Source organism: Trematomus bernacchii, unplaced genomic scaffold (assembly GCF_902827165.1).
Source record: "Trematomus bernacchii unplaced genomic scaffold, fTreBer1.1, whole genome shotgun sequence".
Lineage (NCBI taxonomy): Eukaryota > Metazoa > Chordata > Actinopteri > Perciformes > Nototheniidae > Trematomus > Trematomus bernacchii.
The window spans coordinates 223,931-247,169 of record NW_022987517.1 but is presented as its reverse complement, the minus strand read 5'-3'; the positions used below and the strand labels follow the sequence as shown (position 1 = coordinate 247,169).

Sequence of the window (23,239 nt, the reverse complement as noted above, 5' to 3'; positions counted from 1 at the left end):
TCCTGTGGCGCAAACAGGCTTCCATAATATGACCCTGATTAATCACTTTTTTATTAAAATGATCACTGTAATAACCTCTCAGTGACCTAGTCAGACTGTTAAATGAAGTGCTATTATAAGATCCTTCTTTAAAGTGGACCTATCATGCTATATTTAAATGATATATTGTAGGGCCATACCTATATAAGGTATATTTATACGTTTCTTTTTTCAAAATACCAAACAGATCATGCATTTTAGCCATGCCTCATTTCGCTCTATTTGCTGTTCTCCAGGCCTGTTTTTGCAAGGGCTGATTCTGTGACTTAGCTTGAGCTGCAGCTGACCACGCCCCCCTGCAGAAGAGGGGGACGTGACACGGCCCCGGCACGAGCGTCATGTTACCATGCTTGTTTTGAAAACTAGACGAGAAGAAACATGTCCTCCCAGAAAAATGCATGCGTTCAAGCGTATTTTGATGAGTATGATCCAGAATCGGACACTGAAGGAGACGAGGTTTCGGTGGAAGTGCAAATATCTCGGTTGCAGCAGGACCTTTCTGAATGGTTAGTTGACACACTTTTGTCCCTATTTATTTTAAGTTAACTCTGTTTGTTGTTACGATGCTTGCTACTTATTCCGTTCATATTTTGGCTAATTAGCAAGAATGAAATGTGTAGTTTGTAACGTAGAGTTTGTAATGCAAAAACAGCGGTAGGCTACATATATCATACAATAAACATTTATTCATTTATTGACTTCTTTATACAGGTGTACATGTGGAAATTGCGCCACAATGCCTTCGGAACCTGAGAATGTGTGCTGCATTGAGATACCACAGGTAACATTTTTGATAGCTTCACTAAGTTCTCTGTTTAGAGAATACATTTTTCACATGTCATTCAATATATGTTTATCTCACTAGGTGTCAAGACGGATGCAGGAACTTGAGGACTCGGTGCGTTGTATGGTGGACCATCCTGGTTTGGAGCCTGTGTGCCTAAATGTGTTCTCCCTGCAGAATGCATTGAATATATACAGAGCTGAATATGGAGACTACAGATGAGGCAAATACAGCAGTGAGTGGTTTGTTTCTTTTGACTGAATTTGTAAAACGTATGCTAATATTGTTCATGAAAATAAATACTGGTGTATTTGGTTTTATGCAATCTTTCATTTCATTCTGTCATTGTACATGGCGTTACTATTATATTACATATACTACACAGAAATGGCATAACACACCCATTTGTTGATGACAAAAAAAGTCCACACACAACCTTATGCTTTTGAAATCAGCATATACTTTACCCATCCAACATGAATAATCATGACACATTTGATATAAACTGTCGGAACTTTATTGTTAAAAGCAAAGGTTCTTTGAACCCATAAAAATAAAGTAAATGTACTTTTATTTTACATAAATGACATAGGCTTTTCACTAAATATTCTTTGAAATTATTTCAGGCGTCACAGGTATCTAGCCTACAGAACTTTTGTGAGCTGGTGTTGGGGCTTCCTTGGACGCAGGATCAGAGTGGTGATTCCGGCCTGCGTTGTCCTCAGGATTCGCAGGGAGTTTCCTGATCCGCAAAATGTCTATGTTGGGTTCAGACAGCAGCCAAATTGAACCGTGTAGCATAACCTGCGATGACCTCCTCCCTGTCAGGTCGCTCATATTGGGAACACAGGTCCTCTGGGATGGGTATCTTCAAAAGCTCCTGTGTGAATGGTGCAGGGTCCACAAAGACTTGGTCGAAGATGAGGTCCATCAAGTTGGCAACGTAGCCTGTGCAATATTAAAAAAAGCAAAACAAATATTTGGTTTGGTTTGTGTATGCATGTGAAAAAACTGAGTGTACTCTTTTACTTCTGCCATTGTTGTTGTAACGCTGCAGTTTCTTTTGAAAGAGATTTGAAATGTGAAATATCCAATGTAAGGTGTACATTTTGTTGTGTAAATAGTTGTATAATAAATATTTTAAACTCTTACGGAATGTGTACGAACAGTACGGTGCTTCGGTGGGTCAGTCTGACATGCAGAATCTATCATCACAGATAATCTGCTGGTAGCATGTGAGGTGCTGGCCTGTAAAGAAGAAACCATAGTTAGAACAAAATCATCTCAACTTAGTATTCAGGATGAGAAAATACTATTTGGATAATTATAGTCTGAAATCCCAAAAGATGGGGGCTAAAACTGTCTATTTAGCAAAGCTCTTTGCATGCTTAGCCTTTTCCAATCTGAGTTAGTTTGGAACCGTAACGTGCATGCTGTGTTTCTGACAGGATACAGATGATGTGTTGGAGAGGGGCTGAGCTCAGTAGACTGACTGTAATGAGTGCTAGCCACTAATTAGCCTGTTGCTGGAGGTAAGGCCCCGTCAACAACAACAACAACAAACCAACGGTGCTTTAGCTCGGTTTTACTCGTGGTGTGTCTCCCCCCTCCCCCATAGATCCTAACAGTCGTGCACACACACACCCATTTAAATTCATGTGCGCTAACAAGTAAACACATAAAAGCTTTTACATATAACGTTGCAAAAAACGGCGTGTCTCATTAGCGTAGCGTAGCTTACAGATCGATGATATCTGATCATTCTTACAGACTACAATCACAAAAGCTTGTACATATAACGCTGCAAAAAACGGCACTTAGCTACAGAAGATTACGTTTGTTATTATAACTTACTTTATATGATTTTAGAGGATACAAAATACTAATAAATACGAGAATAAATACTTCTGTTATCTGCTATGGCGTGGCTTTACAGACTTCACACAGATCGCCATTGCGGCAGTATGTCTGAGCATGTTATCAAATGCCTGATAATTAAAATAAAATAAAAGACAGTGGAGCGTACAAAATAAAATAAAATGTTACAAAAACATATAAACACCTAACCGATTACTGTTTGGGTTTGAGGCGACATTGATACGGTGAAGCTACATGCTACATGCTACATGCTACAAGCTAGAATAGCTTTATCAGGAAAAACACAGCTAAATAAAAACGTACAGCTTCCAAATTGGATGTGGCCTCACTGGTCTGGTCCCGGATGGTGGGTATTGATCCCGGTTTTAGCCTTAGTTTGGAGGCAAATCCTCCTTTGACTTGAGTGAAGTTCATAAACATGTCCGGGGCAAAATGTTGTGAACACACAAGCAGAAATTTGCTGTAGTCTTCTGGCACATGTCCCTGGAAAATAAACTCTAGCCACAGATTCCTGTCTTTTTCCAGAGATGGCAGTGCATGCAGTACCTTGCCCTTGTCCAGATTATTGCAGCCAACAACAGCACAACGTTTAACTCCCTTGGACGACATCGTTGTTAGAGTACGCAAAAACATAGATGTGACTGGGGGAGCCTGCCGACAGCCTATATGCGAATGAGAGGTTGGGCAATGACCGTGGCCGTGGCCCAACCCCACATTCCCCTGATAGGTGGAGAGTTGGCCCAATAGCCGTAGCGCCACCGTCCTGACGTCAGTAAAGTGTTAAAATCTGGATCAGTTTTGATCAGATCCGTTGCAGCCCCTTTTTTAGAGATTTGGGTATGGAGGAAAATAGAGAGGGTTGTGTTTTCTGACACTTGGTGAGTTCCCTGGAACACCGGGGACACATATTCATGTATAAAAGACGTACAAAAGTGCATTTTGCATGATAGGTCCCCTTTAATAAATTAGAATATATCACATAAGACTAACCTGCTACTAAAAATAATAGATAGACATATATAAAGTGTTCAAAGTAAAAACTAAATTAAATGAGAATATATTGAAAATTAGGTCAATAACATTTACCTATGACAGCCAGTTGTTATGCGACATGATAAATTGTCTTGAGATGAGATTTTAACTGCGTTTTTTTGTATCTGTTCCGTAAAATCGAGTGAGTTTTTGGGTTTTGAAAATAAAAAGCTATACAACCAAATATGACATTCAACCTGCTAATAAACATTGAGCTGAAACTCGCTGTAAAGCTCCTTAAAAGCACTAGATGCAATTAAATCATAACAATAATGAAAGATGGAGTTTAGTGACCTCCTAAAGCAGCGAGGGATCATGGGAGTTTACTGTGTCAGTCAGCTTCTCACAGTTAGGATCCCTTCAGTGTGCATGGTTCAGGAGGAATTATCCACAGAGGTCTCCTCCACTCCAAAACAGACATTCTCTGTGATTTAAACCGGTAAAAAGGTAAAAAGAAAAAAACCTGGTTTAGCAAGAAGGCTAACTACCTGTAGCAACAGCCTCCTTTTCAAACGTCAGGATCAGACCAGTCTATGGACCAGACCCAGCATCGATCCAGATAGATGTGAGTGACTTAAAGCACATATCAGAAAAAACTAAAAAGCATGAACAAACTAGAGTCCACATGGATGATGCTATGCGACTAGCCATGCTTAGGAAAGTAAACACTGCTGTCCAATGAAGGCTACAGCATAGGGATCAGTAAGCATAATAAGGAGGTTGACAAAAACAGGCACTCAGATAATAGACTGTATCAAGTGCTGTGTGCCTTTGAGCTAGCCCTGCGTTGTAATATGACATATGTTTTTACTTTGTGTATACGTTTGCTTAAATGTTGGTATAGCCCCCCTTGAGAAAGATGCACCAGCCGCCACTGGATTCCATACATATTGAACTCCCATAGTGTTTGTTACAAAAAGTGTGGGTGAAATAACTAATATATTGAAGTGACTTTTCTTTTTACAGATAATGGTGGAAAGAAAATGCATTACATGAATGTCCACACAAAATATGAAGAAATAAATAAAGATATAAAATAGACAGCTTGCAGAGAAATGTTTCTTCTTTTAATTTTAAAATCGATTCTGTAAGCTACTGGTAGCCAGTGCAGAGATCTGAGTACTGGGGTGATGTGTTCTACTCTTTTTGTTTTGGTCAGGACTCTGGCAACGGCGGTCTGGATTAGTTGAAGTTTTTTAACCAATTTTTTACAGAGACCTGTAAATACACTATTACAGTAATGAAGCCTGCTAAAAACAAATGCGTGAACTCGTTTTTCAAGGTCTTGTTGAGACATGAATGTTCTAAGTCTGGCTATGTTTTTCAGGTGATAGTATGCTGATTTAGTAATTGTGTTTATGTGGGATTTTAAATTGAGGTCGGGGTCCAGAACTACGCCTATATTTCTCACCTTTTCTGATGTATTTAGCAGTAGGGCTTCTAGTTTAGCGCTTACTTCAGCCTGTTCCTCCCTTTTGGCACCAAAGATAATTGTCTCTGTTTTTTGTTTTTTTTATTGTAGGAAATTGTTGCTCATCCAGCTACTGATTTGTTCCATGCAGTTGGTGAGGGATTGTGGTGGTCCGTAGTCACCAGGCTTTATTGTAATGTATAACTGAGTGTCATCCGCATAATTGTGGTACGACATTTTGTTTACTTTTAGGATCTGGGCTAGTGGAAGCATGTATACTGTATGCTGAATAGAATTGGACCAAGAATCGACCCTTGGGGAACTCCACAAGTCATTGCTGTTTGTTGCGATTTAAAAGAACCAACAGACACAAAGAAGTCCCTGTCCTGCAGATACGATTTGAACCAATTAAGTGCTTTGCCAGATAAACTAACACAGTTTTCTAGTCTGTCCAGTAATATTTTGTGGTCCACTGTATCAAAGGTGATTTGGCCATTGTCTGTGTTTAAATATATGTCGTTTAAGATCCTCATAAGTGCGGTCTCAGTGCTGTGATGGGCTCTGAATCCAGACTGGAGAGCATCAAAGCAGTTATTTTGTGCCAAAAAAGAGTTGAGCTGATGGAAAACAGCTTTTTCTATAATTTTACCCAAGAAGGGTAGGTTTGAAATACACCATCAGACTCCCTCAAAGCATGGGTGGCCAGAGGCTTATATGAGTTAAGCCCCTCCCCCATAGGCCTAACTATTTATCATATTAATGAATGTTTTTCTAAATAACTACACATTTATTCCAATGTATCCTAAAATAATTAAACACAGTAAGTCAAAGGAGTCATCATATGATATTACCTTTTGACCTATAAAGCCCTAAACAATGACATTTTTAATTATAAGAAGTTCTAACCTATGCCCATGCAATCCAATCCAATCCAATCCACTTTATTTGTATAGCACATAATAAAAACAGAGGGTTTACCAAAGTGCTTCACACCAAACATAACATTATAATAAAATATAATATTACAATAATAGATAAAAGGCACACATAAGAAAAGATAAAAGGATAAAAGGCACACATAATAATTAATACATGCAATACATGGCACGTTCCAATTGAGCACACCTGTTTTGACTGATTGAGCCTCTACTTAAGGCAGCATTATGCTGTTGATCTGTTTGGGACTCAGGAAATGTGAATGAGAGGAACAGCAGGTTACTTTGGCGAAGTGGAAACCATTGTTATGTTAAGTATGTATTTGTCTTCAACAAAATAATGATTTAAATTAATATTTAAAAAATGTCTAGCAAAAATCTAACTGATAAGCAATTATAGTGTGAACACTCACCGCAATGACTTTTTCAATGTGTTGTACTGAGTGTGCCTTTTACCATGTGCCATACGCAAATAGCGACAATGTCTTCGTCATAGTGTTCATATGTAATAAAACAGATTTTCTATTGGGTGTTTTGTGACCCCGAGGTTAAGATATTAGGATGACTGTGGTCAAACTTTTCATTAAAATTCTATTAAAATGTCTTTAGTGGGGAAAGTTATGTAATTCTGTAAAAGCCACAACTAACTACAAACATTTATCTCTCGAGGCAGTTCTTAGAAGTCCTTTCAGTGGGTGTTGTCTAACTAATGTGGTTTGTTTCAGTTTCCTGAACAAAGCTGCTGCTATAAACATCAAAGTTAGGTCATGTTTAGTCGGATAAAACTGAGATAAGAGAGTGAAAGATAGGAAGTTGTGTATTTGTATGGATCTTGCTTTAAAGGGCAGGTATTGTATGCCAGATGTACTGTACTTTTTGGCCATTCAAGTAACACGATACTGAAAGCAACCAGAATGATAGTTCAGAGGTCAAAGGTCACAGCACCCTGGATATTTCTGTGACTACAGATGGATCATGTCAGGGAGAAGTTCTCGGAAACTAGTCAGCAATGGAGACTAGTTGGAGACAGATTGGATCTTTTCCGTGTATCGGTTTCAGGCATTAAGATGTTATTGTCACATGATAACCTCATGAAGATTTCAGAATCTGCTGACTATTTATTATATTTTTATTTCTGTGTTGAGTGGAAACAAATCCAAAAATGAAAATACTTTCTTTAAACGGCAAATGTGTAATATCTTCTCACCTGCTTCATGGAATACAGGTTAGCATCTATTACTGGGTCAATAAAGTCTTAATTTACAGTAATTAGAAAAAAAAGAAAAAAAAGAAGCCAACTACTATCTTAGAGTCGGAAAGGACTTTTCAAAATTGGAGCAAACTGCTAAAGCTTTGAGAGCCAGTCAAAGTAAAAATGCTAATTTATAATCTTCACGTGCGACGGCAGTCTTTAATACGTTAGCAATCTGTGTGCTCATAACCGGGGGCAGTGCGGTCTGAGTACACTTTGATCGTTTTTTTATTAAAGTAAGTCACAGCAAGCTGGTGGAGCACATGTATTGACAGTAACATAAAAATGTCTTATCTGGCAGGGAGCCGCGGCAATCACCTTGATCAGAATGACGTTGCTGGGGGTTGCTCTGGCTGAATTGGAGTTAACTGCTAAATGAAGTTCTGTCGCCTGTAGTCACTTCAGGGACAGAACAAAGAAAAAAGTATTTTTCCTTGTTACTGACACTTTGTGTTATATAGAATAAACAAACTATGAGAAAATACAGGGACCCTTTAACGTGATTAAAAGCCCTTTGACAGCTCTACTTCCTTTCATGTCGGACTTACGAAGCCCCCAGAGGCATTGTAACAAATTGTCCGTTGTGGCCAAACGGTGGTATTGCAACTTCAGTGTCAGTCACATGACGTTGTTGGTCCCAAGACTTTTTCCAATTGACTTACATAGTAAGTGTATAATTACAGTGTATACGGTACTTTCTTTTGGGTAAATCGACTTCACAGTACGTTAATTGCCCTTGTATAAATGTTCAGGTCCTTAAAGTTGTAAAGTTCACTAATAGCTGAATCGAGGGGAGTTGTTTTCCCTCTCCATTCATCGGACTGAGGTTTAAGGAAAACATTGCTAAGCAGTGTTGGATGTAACGCGTTACAAAAGTAACGGAGTTACAGTAATGTATTACTTTTTGCTGTAACGAAGTAATGTAACGCATTACTAATGAAACCCGTTACAATTCCGACACCAGAGAAAAATTGTGCCGGTAGATTAGTAAGCCTGGTGTTTACGTAATCAGTCAGGCTGATCTTGATGAGCCTGAAGGGTGTTCTTTTCCCCATAATGACCAAGTCGCTGCACATTATCCCGCTTATTACATGGCCAGATACTAAACAAAGTAAGGAATCGACTCCCAATATTAATTGAAATTATTTTATTGACTTAAAATGATCGTATTTCTTCCGCTAAGAAAAAAAATAACTCTGTTCCACGGCGCACCAACGGCTGGAACTGCGACAACAACAACTTAATGGCAGCACTGTCCAACTCTGTTCACAGTTTCTGATCCACTAACAAGTCCTTAAACTCTGCAGAGCCCATTCCGTGTTCCTGTTAGTGTTTACTTCCTGTCTGTCTTCTTCTGTTCATTTATCTGACATCCAGCGCTCCGTCTTTTACCCTCTTTTACTTTCTCTTTCTTGATCCTCCTTAGCAATGGAATTGACCAATCAGAATTGAGTATTCAACAAAGCCTTGTAATACATGTGTTAGTAGCCTTAAGGGCCTACACAGTTGCTGCACTAAACTACATTTTAGCATTTAAAATACCTAGCCATTATTTTGCGGTTATTTTGGTGAAAGTAACTCAAAAGTAATATAAAAGTAGTGTAACTCATTACATTTCAGAGACAGTAATATTGTAATGTAACTTATTACTTAAAAAAGACAGTAATAAGTAATATGTAATGTATTACATTTTGGAAGTAACTTGCCCAACACTGTTCCTAAGAGATGGGCCATTGGCTACATCGTCCCTGGGCAACACAGAACGAACGGGCCCGTCTCCAACACTATAACGGGCCGTCTCCACGGCAGCGTTAAAAAATCTTGAAACGCTTCTGCCCATTCACTTTGAATGGGGTGACGTCACTTTTTTTCGCTTTCGCCGAAATGCATTGTGGGCAGGCGAGCGGAGATTCTCAGGATTTTCAAGATCCAAAGTTGAACAATGTTCAACTTTTGAAGCTGAGGAGGAAGCGTCAGCCAATCAAATCCCGTGTACGCAAATCTGACAGTTCAAGCTCTAGCCAATCAAACGGCGTGTATGCTGGGAGAGACATACCGCAGATCATTTCCTCATATTCCAAAAAATGGAGGAGAAATTAGCGGTAGCGAATCAATCACCCGGTGCTTTATGACCAGACCTACCGGGATATAAACTGGAGGAGCCAGGCATGGAGGGAGGTGGCAGAGACAGTGGTATGTTTTCGCCTGTTTTGGGGAGTTTATATCCAGTTTACTTCGGGCTTTTTGGCTTCGTATGTCGCGGGCGGGAGATTCATGTGATTGGTTGATCGCAAAAAAATCCCCAAGCTTCAGATACGCCCACCTCCAAGATTTTTTTAACGCTGCCGTGGAGACGGCCCGTAACCTTTCATCTTTGTACATTCATGGGACTTGGTGTGTAACTGTAGCATCAAGTCTGGCCTAACACCTCTAGAGGAACAAGTGGTATTACAAGAAAGGTTGGGCGGGGATAACTGATTAGCATGCTAACTTCAGTAGTTGTCTCAGCAACACAAAACATAGTCTTCTTTGACTTAACAAAACTCTTTAAATTCTGTTAATAATAGTTCCTTTTTGAAATAATAAAACAAAAATTATGCTCATATCCTACACTTAATATTTAAAAAAAGCAGAGACATTTATCAACATGTAAGAGCCTGTGTGTCTATAGAGGGGAGCCGACAGCAGAAACACCTTGTGTATAAGCACAAGCTCATGTACACATCAACATGCTCAGCTGCCAAATGTTCAGCTTCCCCAGAGAGACGTCATATGGATACAGGAGAGGACACGCCCATGTGAGCATCTCCTGTGTGTGTGGGTGTGTGTGAATACCATATGTGCACTCTATATGTGTACATGTTTGCGAGCATGTGTCATGTGGTACAATGGTCCTCTACAGTGACCTTGACAGAAGGAACGACACAGCCAGTGTTTTTCTTGTCTCAGCCTTACCCTTCCTGTGCTTCGAGTCTGTCCTGCGCACAGTTTGTTCAAACACTCTCTCTCTACCGCCACACTCAGCAAATGTACCGGTTCTTTTTGGACGTGACAGAAAACTAAGGAGCACGTGTTCAGTTGCAACTGAATCCTCCTTTGGCTCTCATTGTCTCCCACCAGGCCTTTCGTGAAAAGGATCCGATCAGTGTGGAAGGTAAACATACTTCAAAGAGTCATGAAAACAGTCTGGGTTTATTAACAGCTGTGTATGTTCCAGTGACAGATTCCAGCCAGGTTAAATCAATTTGACAAGGTTTCACTGCTTTCTTAACCGTGGACCTGGTTTGTATTTAGAGTGTCTCGCACACAGCTACTGCAGAGACAGGCCGTCATGTTTGTTTCCCTTCAAACTAATGAAAACCTTTTCTTCACCTCTTACCCAGTTGGTATTGGACCTAAGAATCTGACAATTTTAGTCCTAACCATTGTTGCATTAAGAACAGTTGTCTATATTTTCATCATTGCTCCATCGAAACCTTCATTCTGACTACACGCACAGTGAAGTATGAGGAAAAAATAAGAAAAATAAGGCATTTTCACAGTTTCTTTTATCATAATGTGTTAAAAAAGGCTTATGGCAAAGCTGTGCAAAAGATTAGTCAGTGGCTTTCAAAATAGAATATTCAAATACCCTGAAAACAGTTAGCATATAGGCCATGATGATTCATTTGTTGCAGGGAATCACATTATGACAGCTGAGCCTACAGTAAAGTATATGAAGTCATGGTAGGATGAACATGTTTTTATTTTAAGTGATGGATGTCTCATAAGAGTCAAATTCAGCACAAGCTCCAGCACATCTTGCTGGCATTTGCTACATAGACGTATGTTAAGTGTAAGGTTATATATTTTTTTTAGAATTCATGTCATCATTCAATGAATGTTGGAGTGACAGCCTGTTTCATGCTCTGTGGTGTGACTCAGACCAATGTCCCTGGGTGGGGTCAGAGGTCAGGTGTCAGCTGACTGTTCAAACCGCTGACTGTAGGCATTTATTTTGAGAGGAAGCAGCACAACTTGAGCAATTGATGTTGCACTGAAAGCAGATGTGAGCAGCTCTGAACACAACAGTGTGCAGCGATATGTGATTTGAGTCGGTATCAGTGGGTGAAGTACTGATTTATTATCCACTGGAAGTTCAAAGAAGGACTTTCTGTTTTGTTTTGTCGAAAGAGGAACAAAAACTGACAGTGATCCTCTCCTTCTGCACCATTTATCGGCAATATTTAATCACAGAATATATTAGGCCATTTAAAAGCATTGAAGATAAGATGAATTTCAGTCTAAATCACATCATGTACCCTCTGAAGATTTAGCTTATTCAGTTCTTAATATGAATCCATTCAATAATGGGGCACTGTCAACAAATATACATTAATTCTGAATATCTGCCGTCACAAATGGGATAAAAGTAAAGAAGCATGGGAAGGGGATGTTGGAGACTCTATCTCAGAGGACGCCTAGAAAAACATTGTTTCACGTAAACACACCTTATCTTTCTGTATTAGACATGGATTAATCCAATTTAAGGTATAGTACACCGACTACATTACTCCAAGGACAGATTAGCTAAGATATTTCCCAGTGTCGCTCCAACCTGTCCCAGGTGTCATTATTCCCCTGTTTCCCTGGGACATATGTCCTGGTCATGTCCGTCCTTAAGCAGTTTTTTGGAGTTCAGTATCTTTTCCAAGGACACTTGGCGTGTCGTCTGCAGGGGCTGGGGATCAATTCACTGACCCACAGATTGGAAGACACCTATTAATCCCCTGAGCCACATCCACCTTACCAGCATTTAGTAGTTTTACCCCACGTATGGAAAGTGTGGTTGCGTCCGTTTTACACCGAATTTACGTTCTGCAACGTTACCTGATTTAAACACAAATTTGATGTAGTTCCTAAACTAGCCATGTAGCTTTGGTCAAAACCCAAGATAACTGTAAATTAGACTTAAGGAAACTGTGACCTTTTATAGATTTGTGTACGCATCTTAATCAATCAATCAATCAATGTTTATTTATATAGCCCAATATCACAAATGTTACATTTGTCTCAGTGGACTTCACAGTTTGTACAGAATATCAGTATGACAATACGACACCCTCTGTCCTTAGACCCTCACATCGTACAAGGAAAAATTTCCAGAGAAAACACACAGTTTAAAGGGGAAAAATGGGAGAAACCTCAGGGAGAGCAACAGAGGAGGGATCCCTCTCTCAGGACGGACAGACATGCAATAGATGCCGAGTGTAAATTGAAAAGATAATACATTTACAACATAGGTAAGGCAAGGCAAGGCAAGTTTATTTATATAGCACTTTTCAACACAAGGCAATTCAAAGTGCTTTACAAAAAATGAAAGACATTAAGAAAATGGCATTTAAAATCAGTCATTAAAAAGAAAAGATAATAAAATAAACATTAAAAGAAAAAAAAATACATGGATAAAAGTTACAGTGCAGTTTAAGATGTGAATAGTTCAATTAAAAGCGGCGACAAAAAGAAAAGTCTTCAGCCTGGATTTAAAAGTAGTCAGAGTTGCAGCGGACATGCAGGTTTCTGGGAGTTTGTTCCAGATATTTGGAGCATAATAACTGAACGCTGCTTCTCCATGTTTAGTTCTGACTCTGGGGACAGAAAGCTGACCAGTCCCTGAAGACCTGAGAGATCTGGATGGTTCATAATTTAGCAGTAGGTCAGAAATGTATTTTGGGCCTAAACCATTCAAAGCTTTATAAACCAGCAGCAGTATTTTGAAATCTATTCTTTGACACACAGGAAGCCAGTGTAAAGACTTCAGAACAGGAGTGATGTGATCCACTTTCTTAGTGTCAGTGAGGACTCGAGCAGCAGCGTTCTGAATCAGCTGAAGCTTTCTAATAGATTTTTTAGTGAGACCTGACACCATTACAGTAGTCCAGTCTACTGAAGATAAAAGCATGGACAAGTTTTTCCAAATCCTGCTGTGACATTAGTCTTTTAATCCTAGGTATGTTCTTTAGGTGATAGTAGGCAGATTTAGTAACTGTTTTTTAGTGACTATTGAAACTGAGGTCAGAGTCCATGACTACACCTAGATTTCTGGCTTTATCTGTTGTTTTGAACATTGCAGATTGAAGCTCAGTGCTAACTTTTATACGTTCTGCCTTGGCTCCAAAAACCATTACCTCAGTTTTATCTTTGTTTAATTGGAGAAAGTTCTGACACATCCAGTCATTGATTTGTTCAATGCACTTACTCAGTGTTTGAATTGGAGCATAGTCTCCTGGTGAAATTGTTACGTAAATGTGTGTGTCATCCGCATAGCTATGGTAACTTATGTTGTTGTTCTTCATTATCTGAGCCAGTGGTAGCATGTAGACGTTAAAGAGAAGAGGCCCCAAGATGGAGCCTTGAGGTACCCCACATGTCATATTTGTCAACTCAGATGTGTATTTACCTATAGAAAGAAAGTTGTTTCTGTCCTTTAAGTAGGATTCAAACCAATTTAGAACTGTTTCCGAAAGTCCCACCCAGTTTTCCAGTCGGTCTAGTAATATGTTGTGGTCAACAGTGTCAAACGCAGCACTGAGATCTAATAATACGAACACTGAAGTTCTGCCACTGTCTGTGTTTAAGTGGATGTCATTGAAGACCTTTACAAGAGCAGTCTCAGTGCTGTGGTTTGGACGAAAGCCTGACTGGAACACATCCAAACAGTTATTTAAATGCAAGAAGTTACTCAACTGTTGAAAAACAACTTTTTCAATGATTTTACCTAGAAATGGCAGGTTTGATATGGGCCTGTAATTGTTCATTACTGAAACATCTAGATTATTCTTTTTTAAGAGCGGTTTAATGACTGCAGTTTTCAGGGCCTGTGGAAAAATACCTGAGTGAAGAGATTTGTTTACTATATGAAGTAGATCTGAGGCCATGCAATGAAAGACATCTTTGAAAAATCCTGTTGGAATAATATCAAGGCAGCAGGAGGAGGATTTCAGAAGTTGAATAATGTCCTCTAGGTTTTTATCATTAATCTGATGGAATTGTGTCATGATGTCTGAATTGATATTAGGTGGACATAGGGACAACACATTTGCTGTACCTGATGCAGAGGCACTGACTGCTTGTCTGATTTTCTGAATTTTGTCAGTGAAGAAGGAGGCAAAATCATTGCACGCCCTGGTGGATAGAAATTCAGAGGCTACTGACACTGGGGGGTTAGTTAGTCTGTCGACAGAAGCAAGCAAGGCACGTGTGTTGTTTTTGTTTTTGGTAATGATGTCAGAGAAGAAAGACTGTCGTGCGTTTTTCAGTTCCAAATTATAAAGGCCAAGTCTCTCTTTATAGATTTCAAAGTGAACCTGGAGATTTGTTTTTCGCCACCTGCGTTCAGCTTTTCGACATTCTCTTTTTTCTGTTTTCACGATCATGGCCTTTCTCCATGGAGATATTTTTTTGCCAGACACTTCCTTTACCTTAGTTGGAGCAATGGCATCTATAACATTTTTAATTTTTGAATTAAAATGATCTACTAGCCCATTTACTGAGATGTTAGCAGGGGCAAGTGTGGAAGAAAAATTCTGAGTAAACATTTCCCTAGTATTTTCAGTTAAATATCGCTTTGTGGTTACCTCTTTTTGAACATTTTTGTGAACAGAAATAGAGCTCTCAAAGAAAACACAGGAATGGTCAGAGAGTGCAACATCAGTCACCACAACCTCAGAGATATTCAGACCCTTTGAGATAATTAAGTCCAGAGTGTGCCCCTTATTGTGCGTGGGCTCCGTCACATGCTGAGTCAGTCCATAGCTATCAAGAACACAAAACAGTTCTTTAGCCCCTCTGTCCTGGGGGTTGTCAACATGGATGTTAAAATCACCAGCAATGACTAGACGGTAAAAGTCAATACACACTATAGACAGCAACTTGGTAAAATCATCAAAAAAGCTTGCACAGTATTTGGGTGGTCTATAGATATTTAGGAACAGAGCTCGAGAGGAGCATTTCAGCTGAAGGGCCACATATTCAAAAGAAGCAAAGTCCCCATAAGATGTCTTCCTGCATTGAATGGAATCATTGAACAGAATAGCAACTCCACCCCCTTTCTTATGCATTCTTTCCTGACTCATACAACTAAAGTTGGGAGGGGTTGATTCGATAAGAACAGCTGCACTGTTATTTTGTTCAATCCAAGTTTCTGTTAAGAACATAAAATCGAGATTGTGCTCAGTGATAAAATCATTGATTAAAGATGTTTTTCCTGCCAAAGACCTGACATTTAATAAAGCTAGTTTAAGGTCGTTAAACACACTATCAGTCAGGTTTTTTGTAACAAGCTGTGGCTGACATGGAATCACTGCTAAATTTGATAAACTCACAAAAACATTTGAGCGCTTCCTGTATCTAAGATGATTCACTGCTCTTAATCTATTACCTATCAACACAGATATCGGCAAAGCTACTGGTAGTCCAAATGTTTGGAAATGCGTGTGTCTATAATAAGAAGATGAATCCACGAGGATATCCATCCAGGACTCATGATCCAGGACCACAGCAACAGGCACAGCCACGACTCAAGATCCAGGGCTCGCGATCCAGGACTCAGGACCGCAGCAACAGGATCAGCCACGACTCAGGATCCCGGCGTAGATAGACACCAAAAATAAATGTGGGGAAGCTGGGTTCTTCGGAACATGAGAGTACACAGGTACAGACAGAGAGAAGGAAGAAGTAAGGTGTCCCCCGACAAACTAAGCCTATAGCAGCAAAACTAGGGGCTGAATCTAATCAGCCCTAACTATAAGCTTTATCAAAAAGGAAGGTCTTAAGCGCACTCTTAAAAATGGATAGGGTGTCTGCCGCCCGAACACAAACTGGAAGCTGATTCCACAAAAGTGGAGCTTGATAAGAAAAGGCTCTGGCTCCCATTGTACTTTTAGAGACTCTAGGAACAACCAACAACCCTGCATTCTTGGAACGCAATGCCCAGTAGGACAGTAGGGTATAATGAGTTATTTAAGGTAAGATGGCGCCTGCCCATTTAGGGCTTTGTAGGCGAGAAGAAGAATTTTAAATTCTATCCTGTGTTCTATAGGGAGCCAGTGTAATGCAGCCAGAACAGGAGTAATGTGGTCCCTTTTCCTAACTCTGGTTAGTACATGTGCTGCAGCATTTTAGCACCTTTTAGCATTTTAGCATCTTAAGGCCCGGACACACCAACCCGATTTTGGCCATCGATAGATGTCGATAGATGTCTGGCCGTTGATGAGCGTCCTGTCGCCCTACTCAGATTGGTGTGTCCTGCACCATCGTGTCTTTTTGGCCATGCCGACACCTTCCGCCGCCGATTCGACATGTTGAATCGGGAGGCTGTCGGCTAAAGGCCGTCGGCCAAAGAAGTCAATCTGATTGGCTGTTCAGCTTAGCGAATCAGAGCATGAGAAGCGAAACGGAAGTGATGGACCCAAACAAACTATTAAGAAGGCAAATCTGAGATTTCATTTAACTCCAGCTCTCGACACAGGTTCGGGAAAGCCCCATGAGCTTCTCGTTGTAGAGTGAAAATGGAACGCACACGCTATTTGTTGTTTGTTTATATCACGCAGTCTGTTCTTCTTCTCTCAGTGTATCACGCAGTCTGTCTACCGGTTGTTGCGTCTTTTGAATGACGAATACACACTACCGCCGCCTGCTGGTAAGGAGAGTTATTGCCAATCACGCATGTGCAGTTCGTACGTGCTTCTTGGCCGTCGGCTGAAGTCTTTGCGGTGTGTTCCAGTGCGACTGTTGGCCAAGACGCAGGAGACGTGAGGCAACACAACAGTTGTGTTCCGTCGGGACGTGTTCTTTGGTGTCAGTTTGATGTGTAGGCCCCTTTATGCCTACTGGTATGTTCAGAGCGCCCCTTTTGAAGGCGGACAGTTAACACAGACATAGCTCTGAAGACATTGGAAACATGTTATTTAATTATTGCTTAAGACTTCCAGCGGCAGTATACAATTAAACAATTAAAATTAGCTCCACATTTAGCAGCTATGACAAACACATTAATGCATCAATTGCCATAAATTAGTCATTTCATATCAGAATCATAATTCCTTTATTAGTCCCACAGAGGGACTATGATTCTAAAATTGGCTTTTATATGGGTATTTTAAGTATATTTTGAATGCAGGACCTTGTAACAGAGTAATCTTACACTATAGTATGTCTATTTCTGCTTATTATTTGAGGACTCCTACTAGAACCGAGAAGGATATTATTTTATTACATTAACGCACCATCAATGTCATCTTACTTCCTCTCTCTCCCTTCTTCTATCTCTTTGGCTTTTCTCTCCCTCGTTTCGGGAGTCACTTCCTCTCAGTGTGCTGAGTAAGTCTCTGTGTCTGTCAAGTGTCAGAGCAGACAACACGAAGAGCTGAACGGAGAGGAGAGGACAGATCAGAAAACAGACTGAAAAGCTCAAGAAAAGCAGAGTGGGAGGTTGAAATAGAAAAAGGGAGATTAAGGAGGAAGAGGAGTGATGGAGAAACCCCAATTTGTATAACCCTACTGCACCCCCCCCCCCCCCCCCCTCCTCCTCCTCCTCCTCCTCCTCCTCTGTATGGCGGAGCAGAATGTAGGTCTGTGCTCGCCTACAGCCATCAGCAACAATCTGTTCTGCCCCAGTTACTGACGCATCTCACAGACTAAACATACTCAAACACACATACGTCACAATACGCAGAAATACACTCACAGATGCACATAGAAACAGACACGCTTACAATATGCTGGCAGAAACACACACACAGAGCAGTCTCAGAGGAACACACACACGCTGGCACACAGGGGCTTGATCTGCAACACGCCTGAGCCTACGTCTGCATACGTTTGAAGATGATCATGCCTCTCACAGAATTCGGGAGGTGAATTAAAAAATATATTGGATATCATATTTTTTTATCACAGCTGTCACAGCCAAAAAACTGTGTACTGTATGTATTTTATTTGGCATCATTTAGTAGCAATGAAGGAAAAAGAACACACTTCACCAAAGATAGACGGACCCACAACCGCTGGTGAAAATCAGTTTATTATTGATTTTCACATCAGCAGCTTTATTTATTTATGATATGCTGGTTCAAGGTGGCTTAAACAAGTTTCATACACTTTCAATATAATATCACCTTTAAAGTCGATATGGCATACATGTTAGCCATGTTAGCAATACTCCTGTTTATTTTGAGTGGTGTTTGTGTCTAATATACTCTCTTGTTTTAGCTCTATTTTTGGTCTCCACCGCCTCCTGAAGGAAAAATCTGGTGCAAGTTGCTAAATGCTGAGATGTTCTCCATCTAGTTTTCAAATCACAAATTATAACCAGAATGTAACCAAAAAATGTGAATGAAGGCCTACCTGCCTGTCAGCCTTCCATCTGTGCACAAACTTATCTCGTGCCCTCATTGGTCATGTGCACGTTCGTGTGTGTTCGAGGAGGGGCTCTGTAAGGAAGTGGCAGATTTTTTCCGGTTGTGTATTTTCAAATTCTAGCGATCTCGAGCTGGTTTCTCCAAAATTACCTACCCCACCTTTAAGGTAAGGCATTGACTTCGAATGGTTAAGATCATTGGGATTGAAGGTCGTTGGGCAGCAAGTATCGTAAGAGTTCTGCTGTCTTTCAAATGCTCAAGAAAACAGTTACATGTTATTATTATTTATTTGAATGGTTGTTGGAGTCCACCTTATAAACATGGGTTTAATATACTTTCTGTTTTTGCTCTCGTTTTGGTCTCCACTATGTCCTGAAGGAAATTGCTTCTATGCTTCTTTGTCTGGTCATTTGTCTGGTTAGGGTTGGGTTTGGGGTTCAGGGTTAGAATCAGAAAAGACAGTCAGGTCTTTGACTCTTGTTAATCTAAGGCATTGATTTTGAATGGTTAAGATCGTTGTAATGGAAAGGTCGTTGGGCAGCAAGGATTGTGAGGGTTCAGCTCTTTCAACTGTTCCAGGTTATATTTACTTTAATGAAAATGTTCCTCAACATTTTTCAGCTTTTTTGCTTATCTGTACTTAACAATAAATGTTATAAAAGCTGTAGCTGCTTAAAAATAAAACTCTATGATGGTTGACTGACAGTCACATTACGTGTCAAGGATAAAAACACAGACTTTTTTACCAATAATGTTGCTTTATTGTTGATATACTGTATATTTCTTCAAGATTAGAGAATTGATTAATGATAGCAGAAATGGTAAACCTAGCAGTAGAGTGGTTTCACAGTCAGAAAATATCTCTTATTTAATAGACTTTTGGCAAGATCTACTTTAGTGTGTACTTCCTATTTATCTTGGGGCGTCAGGCATATGAAACAGTCTGTTGGTGCAGTTATTATGTGTGTCCTATCTGTTCGTGAGAGTGCCCCAAAGGCCCAAGTGCCTGTTATGCATACAGTCCATTCATGACATTAAAAGTAACGTAGACTACTGAGGGTGGTCTCATCTGGGGTTGAGTGCTTTTACTCAATCACAAATCTAGGAAATGATCCCAGCACTGCTTACAGGTCCCTTCTAGGACAAGGACAGAGGATACATGTAGTCTGCCTTAAACTCTTGAACTTTACATTCTCAATAAAGCAAAACACAGTTAACTTTAAAGGCTTTTTATTTTCCCCCCGTAATCAATTCTCCATCTTTTATTTGGGATTGAGTGCTGTAATAGGAAATGCAACATGATGAGGACAGACTGTTGGATAAGTTCACTGTTAATCAATCAAAAAGTGACCTATGTTGTATTCTGTAAAAGTACAATGCATTTGATATGATGTAACATTTATTTAAGGAGAATTAAAGATGCATTTTTGTACAAGTAAATATACATTTTTGTGACATGATCTGGTTGTTCTTAGTCCAACTGACAAATAACCTTGTTATAAAGGTTCTCTGTGTGACTATCAGCACTCAGCATCATTTTGCTCGCTCTCAGACTGTGTCTCCAGTGACATAATACAGGAGACTGAATAAGATGACCTCCATCATGTTGACAAAATCCTGAACAAGCTCTTAATTGAGAGCTAGAAAAGTGCATTCAGTAAACTGCAGAGCTCTGCAAGGTGTTTCTGGGACAGGGCTCCAGAACAACTATTTTAGCCGTTTGAAGTATATGTGAACCAACAACATCAAATTAAGATCTCTCAACTTCTTTAGTAAAATAAATTAACCAATTAAACCCATAAAATATTCGTACACGTTGTCCTCATTACACAGGCAATCGTACACCTTCGGAAACCAGGTAGCTGTCTTTCGCCAAGGCTAGCTTATAGGCGAGCAGCAGTTGAGGAGACCAGAACCTGCAAGGTGGTGGGGATGAAACAACAGGGAGCATGGACAAGATGGGAAAATGCGATCGAGAGAAAAGTAACATGGGCTGAGCTTTGGAAAGCAGAGCCACATCGCATCAAGTTTCTTGTTCAGGCAGTGTTCTATGCCCCATATGTGAAGGTTTGATGGGCTTGGGAGCCCATCAAACCTTCACATATGGGGCATAGAAGATTCACCAGCATGCCCACTGTGCTCCAAGCGAGGAACCCTGGAGCACATCTTAAGCTGCTGCCCAAAGGCGCTCGGAGAAGGACGGTACCGTTGGAGGCACGACCAGGTCCTTAAGTCTGTAGCTGAAGCTATTGCAGCAGGAATCGAGTCAGCAAAGCAGTCCAGACCCTCCAAGCAGACCATTGCCTTTGTCAGAGCCGGAGAGCAGCCAAAACGCACCTAGAAAACATCTGCAGGCATCCTGACCACTGCGAAGGACTGGCGTCTGCTGGTTGACCTTGAGAAACAGCTGAAGTTCCCAAATTACATCGCAGCAACCACCCTGCGACCAGACATAGTCCTTGTCTCTGACTCCACCAAGCAAGTTGTACTTCTGGAGCTGACAGTCCCATGGGAAGATCGTTTGGAAGAGGCTCTTAAGAGGAAGCTTTTCAAGTATACAGGACTGGTTAACAGTTGCCAGCAGGCTGGTTGGAGAGCAAGGTGTCTCCCAGTGGAGGTTGGGTGCAGGGGTTTTGCTGCTCGTTCTTTGGCCAGAGCCCTAAGTACCATGGGCATTGAGGGGGAAAGGAAGAGGAGAGCCATTCGCAGCACCAAAGCGGCAGAGAGAGCATCCAGATGGCTGTGGCTCAAGAGGGGAGAGAAGTGGAGGAAATAGTAGCTCGCCATCTGGACACAAGCTGGGGTTTGATCAGCCCCAGCTGGGTCACCTGGAGGAGGGTGTATGATGTTGAAAGACCCGAAACACCCGATGATTCCAGGAACATCACTGAGGATGTGTCCAGATGCATCAGTAGATGTATGTTTACATATAGTCTCGTTAACTCACCAAAAAACACACTTTGGAACAAAACAACATTAATCTTCTTGGTTTGTCCACCTTCGACTTCTTCAACAATCACTAACTGTGATCTGGGTAAAATAAACCATTAATTTACTGTTGGATGTTAAAAAAAATGCTGGCTCTACACACTGCTTCTCCACGTATCTAGCGATCTCTGGCCGTTAAGAACACCGGCTGAGCGGATCACGTTCTTCTGAGACAGACAAAAGAAAACGGTCATGCAATTAAAAACAGAGATGGATGCTGTGTGTAAGCAAAAAACACCATCCTAAACAGTCCAAACTGAAGTAGCGGCCCCTACCGACTGATGAAGGGTATTGTCAATGGAAAACAATTTATACATGTCAAAAGTTGGAAACGTTAGGGCTGCTTTAGATAGGGTGATTCAGTGTTTCCATTGTTCAGAAATATATATTTAAACTATATTCAAATATTTCTGGTCTTAATCAAATGAATATCAATAAGTTGTCTTCTCTTCACATGATTGTTATTTCACCTCAAGGTAGTGGGCCGAGTGTATGAGAGTGAAGGATTGATGATTGCTGTGTGTTTTGTTTGTGTGGTTACCTCCTCTGCTTGCCTGTGTTGATTCTGGATACGACTCGTGGTCTCAGACCGCTGTAATCTCATTGGTTGCGCGTCAAAGGGTCAGCACAGAGCTGTTTTACCGTGGATCATGTGAAGGTAGCTTTAAGCTACTGATTAGAACCTTCATGTTGCCCCATATGAGAACAAATGTGGTGAAAAATAGATTTTCTGATGAAATTCAAACATGCAGCTGAGAAAAAGGGTTCTGTAGATCATAGGTGAGGGATGTGAAGGTGGGAGCATTCATGTCACAACAGAAGGGGGAGGAAGGAAAGTAAAGAGAACGGCAACATATCAACACAAATAACGAGCCATAAGTAGCCTGATAGGTTTGACAATGTTTATGTTTGAATTGCATAATTTATTTAGGGCTGAACATAAAATAAAATAAAATGTGTTGGATGACAAAGTCTAACGAAGCAGAAGAGGGGGGGTGGACATTCACATAAGGACATGAGAGAGGATCTGCTCTCGTTCATTTTTCACTTTCATTTATAGTAAATTATTTAAGAGCTGTGTTGCCCTGCGTCTCTGATACAGCAAGGTCCTCGAATTTATAAGAAACTAACACATCAACAAAGGGACACACACCACACCCACACACACACAAACACATATATGCACATTCATGGCGACACATTGATACACAATATTCATACATTCTGAATATTGTACGCGACTGCATACACTGCTATGCATACAGACACACATGCACTCTCCCAGGGGAGCTGATTAGAGCAAGATTTGTCAGGCAACCTGCCCTCCCTCCCACATATGTGCTATACACACACACACACAGACAGACAGACAGACAGACAGACAGACAGACAGACAGACAGACATTCGTCCCTGGACTTGGTAATCATTTCTTATAATTTAGTATAAAGTACTACGGACATTTTTTTTTTCCTTTTGTTAGCATCACCATGGTTCTCTCGACTAAAAGTATAAATATAACG

At 40.5% G+C, this 23,239-nt stretch overlaps 1 long non-coding RNA gene across 1 annotated transcript; it reads left to right on the top strand.

The window, feature by feature from the left end:
* Positions 1–523: 523 nt before the first annotated feature.
* Positions 524–1,026, top strand: LOC117471282. Its single transcript, XR_004554783.1, has 3 exons — positions 524–545; positions 751–820; positions 905–1,026. It is a non-coding gene; the product is annotated as an uncharacterized LOC117471282 (long non-coding RNA).
* The last annotated feature ends 22,213 nt before the right edge of the window (positions 1,027–23,239 follow it).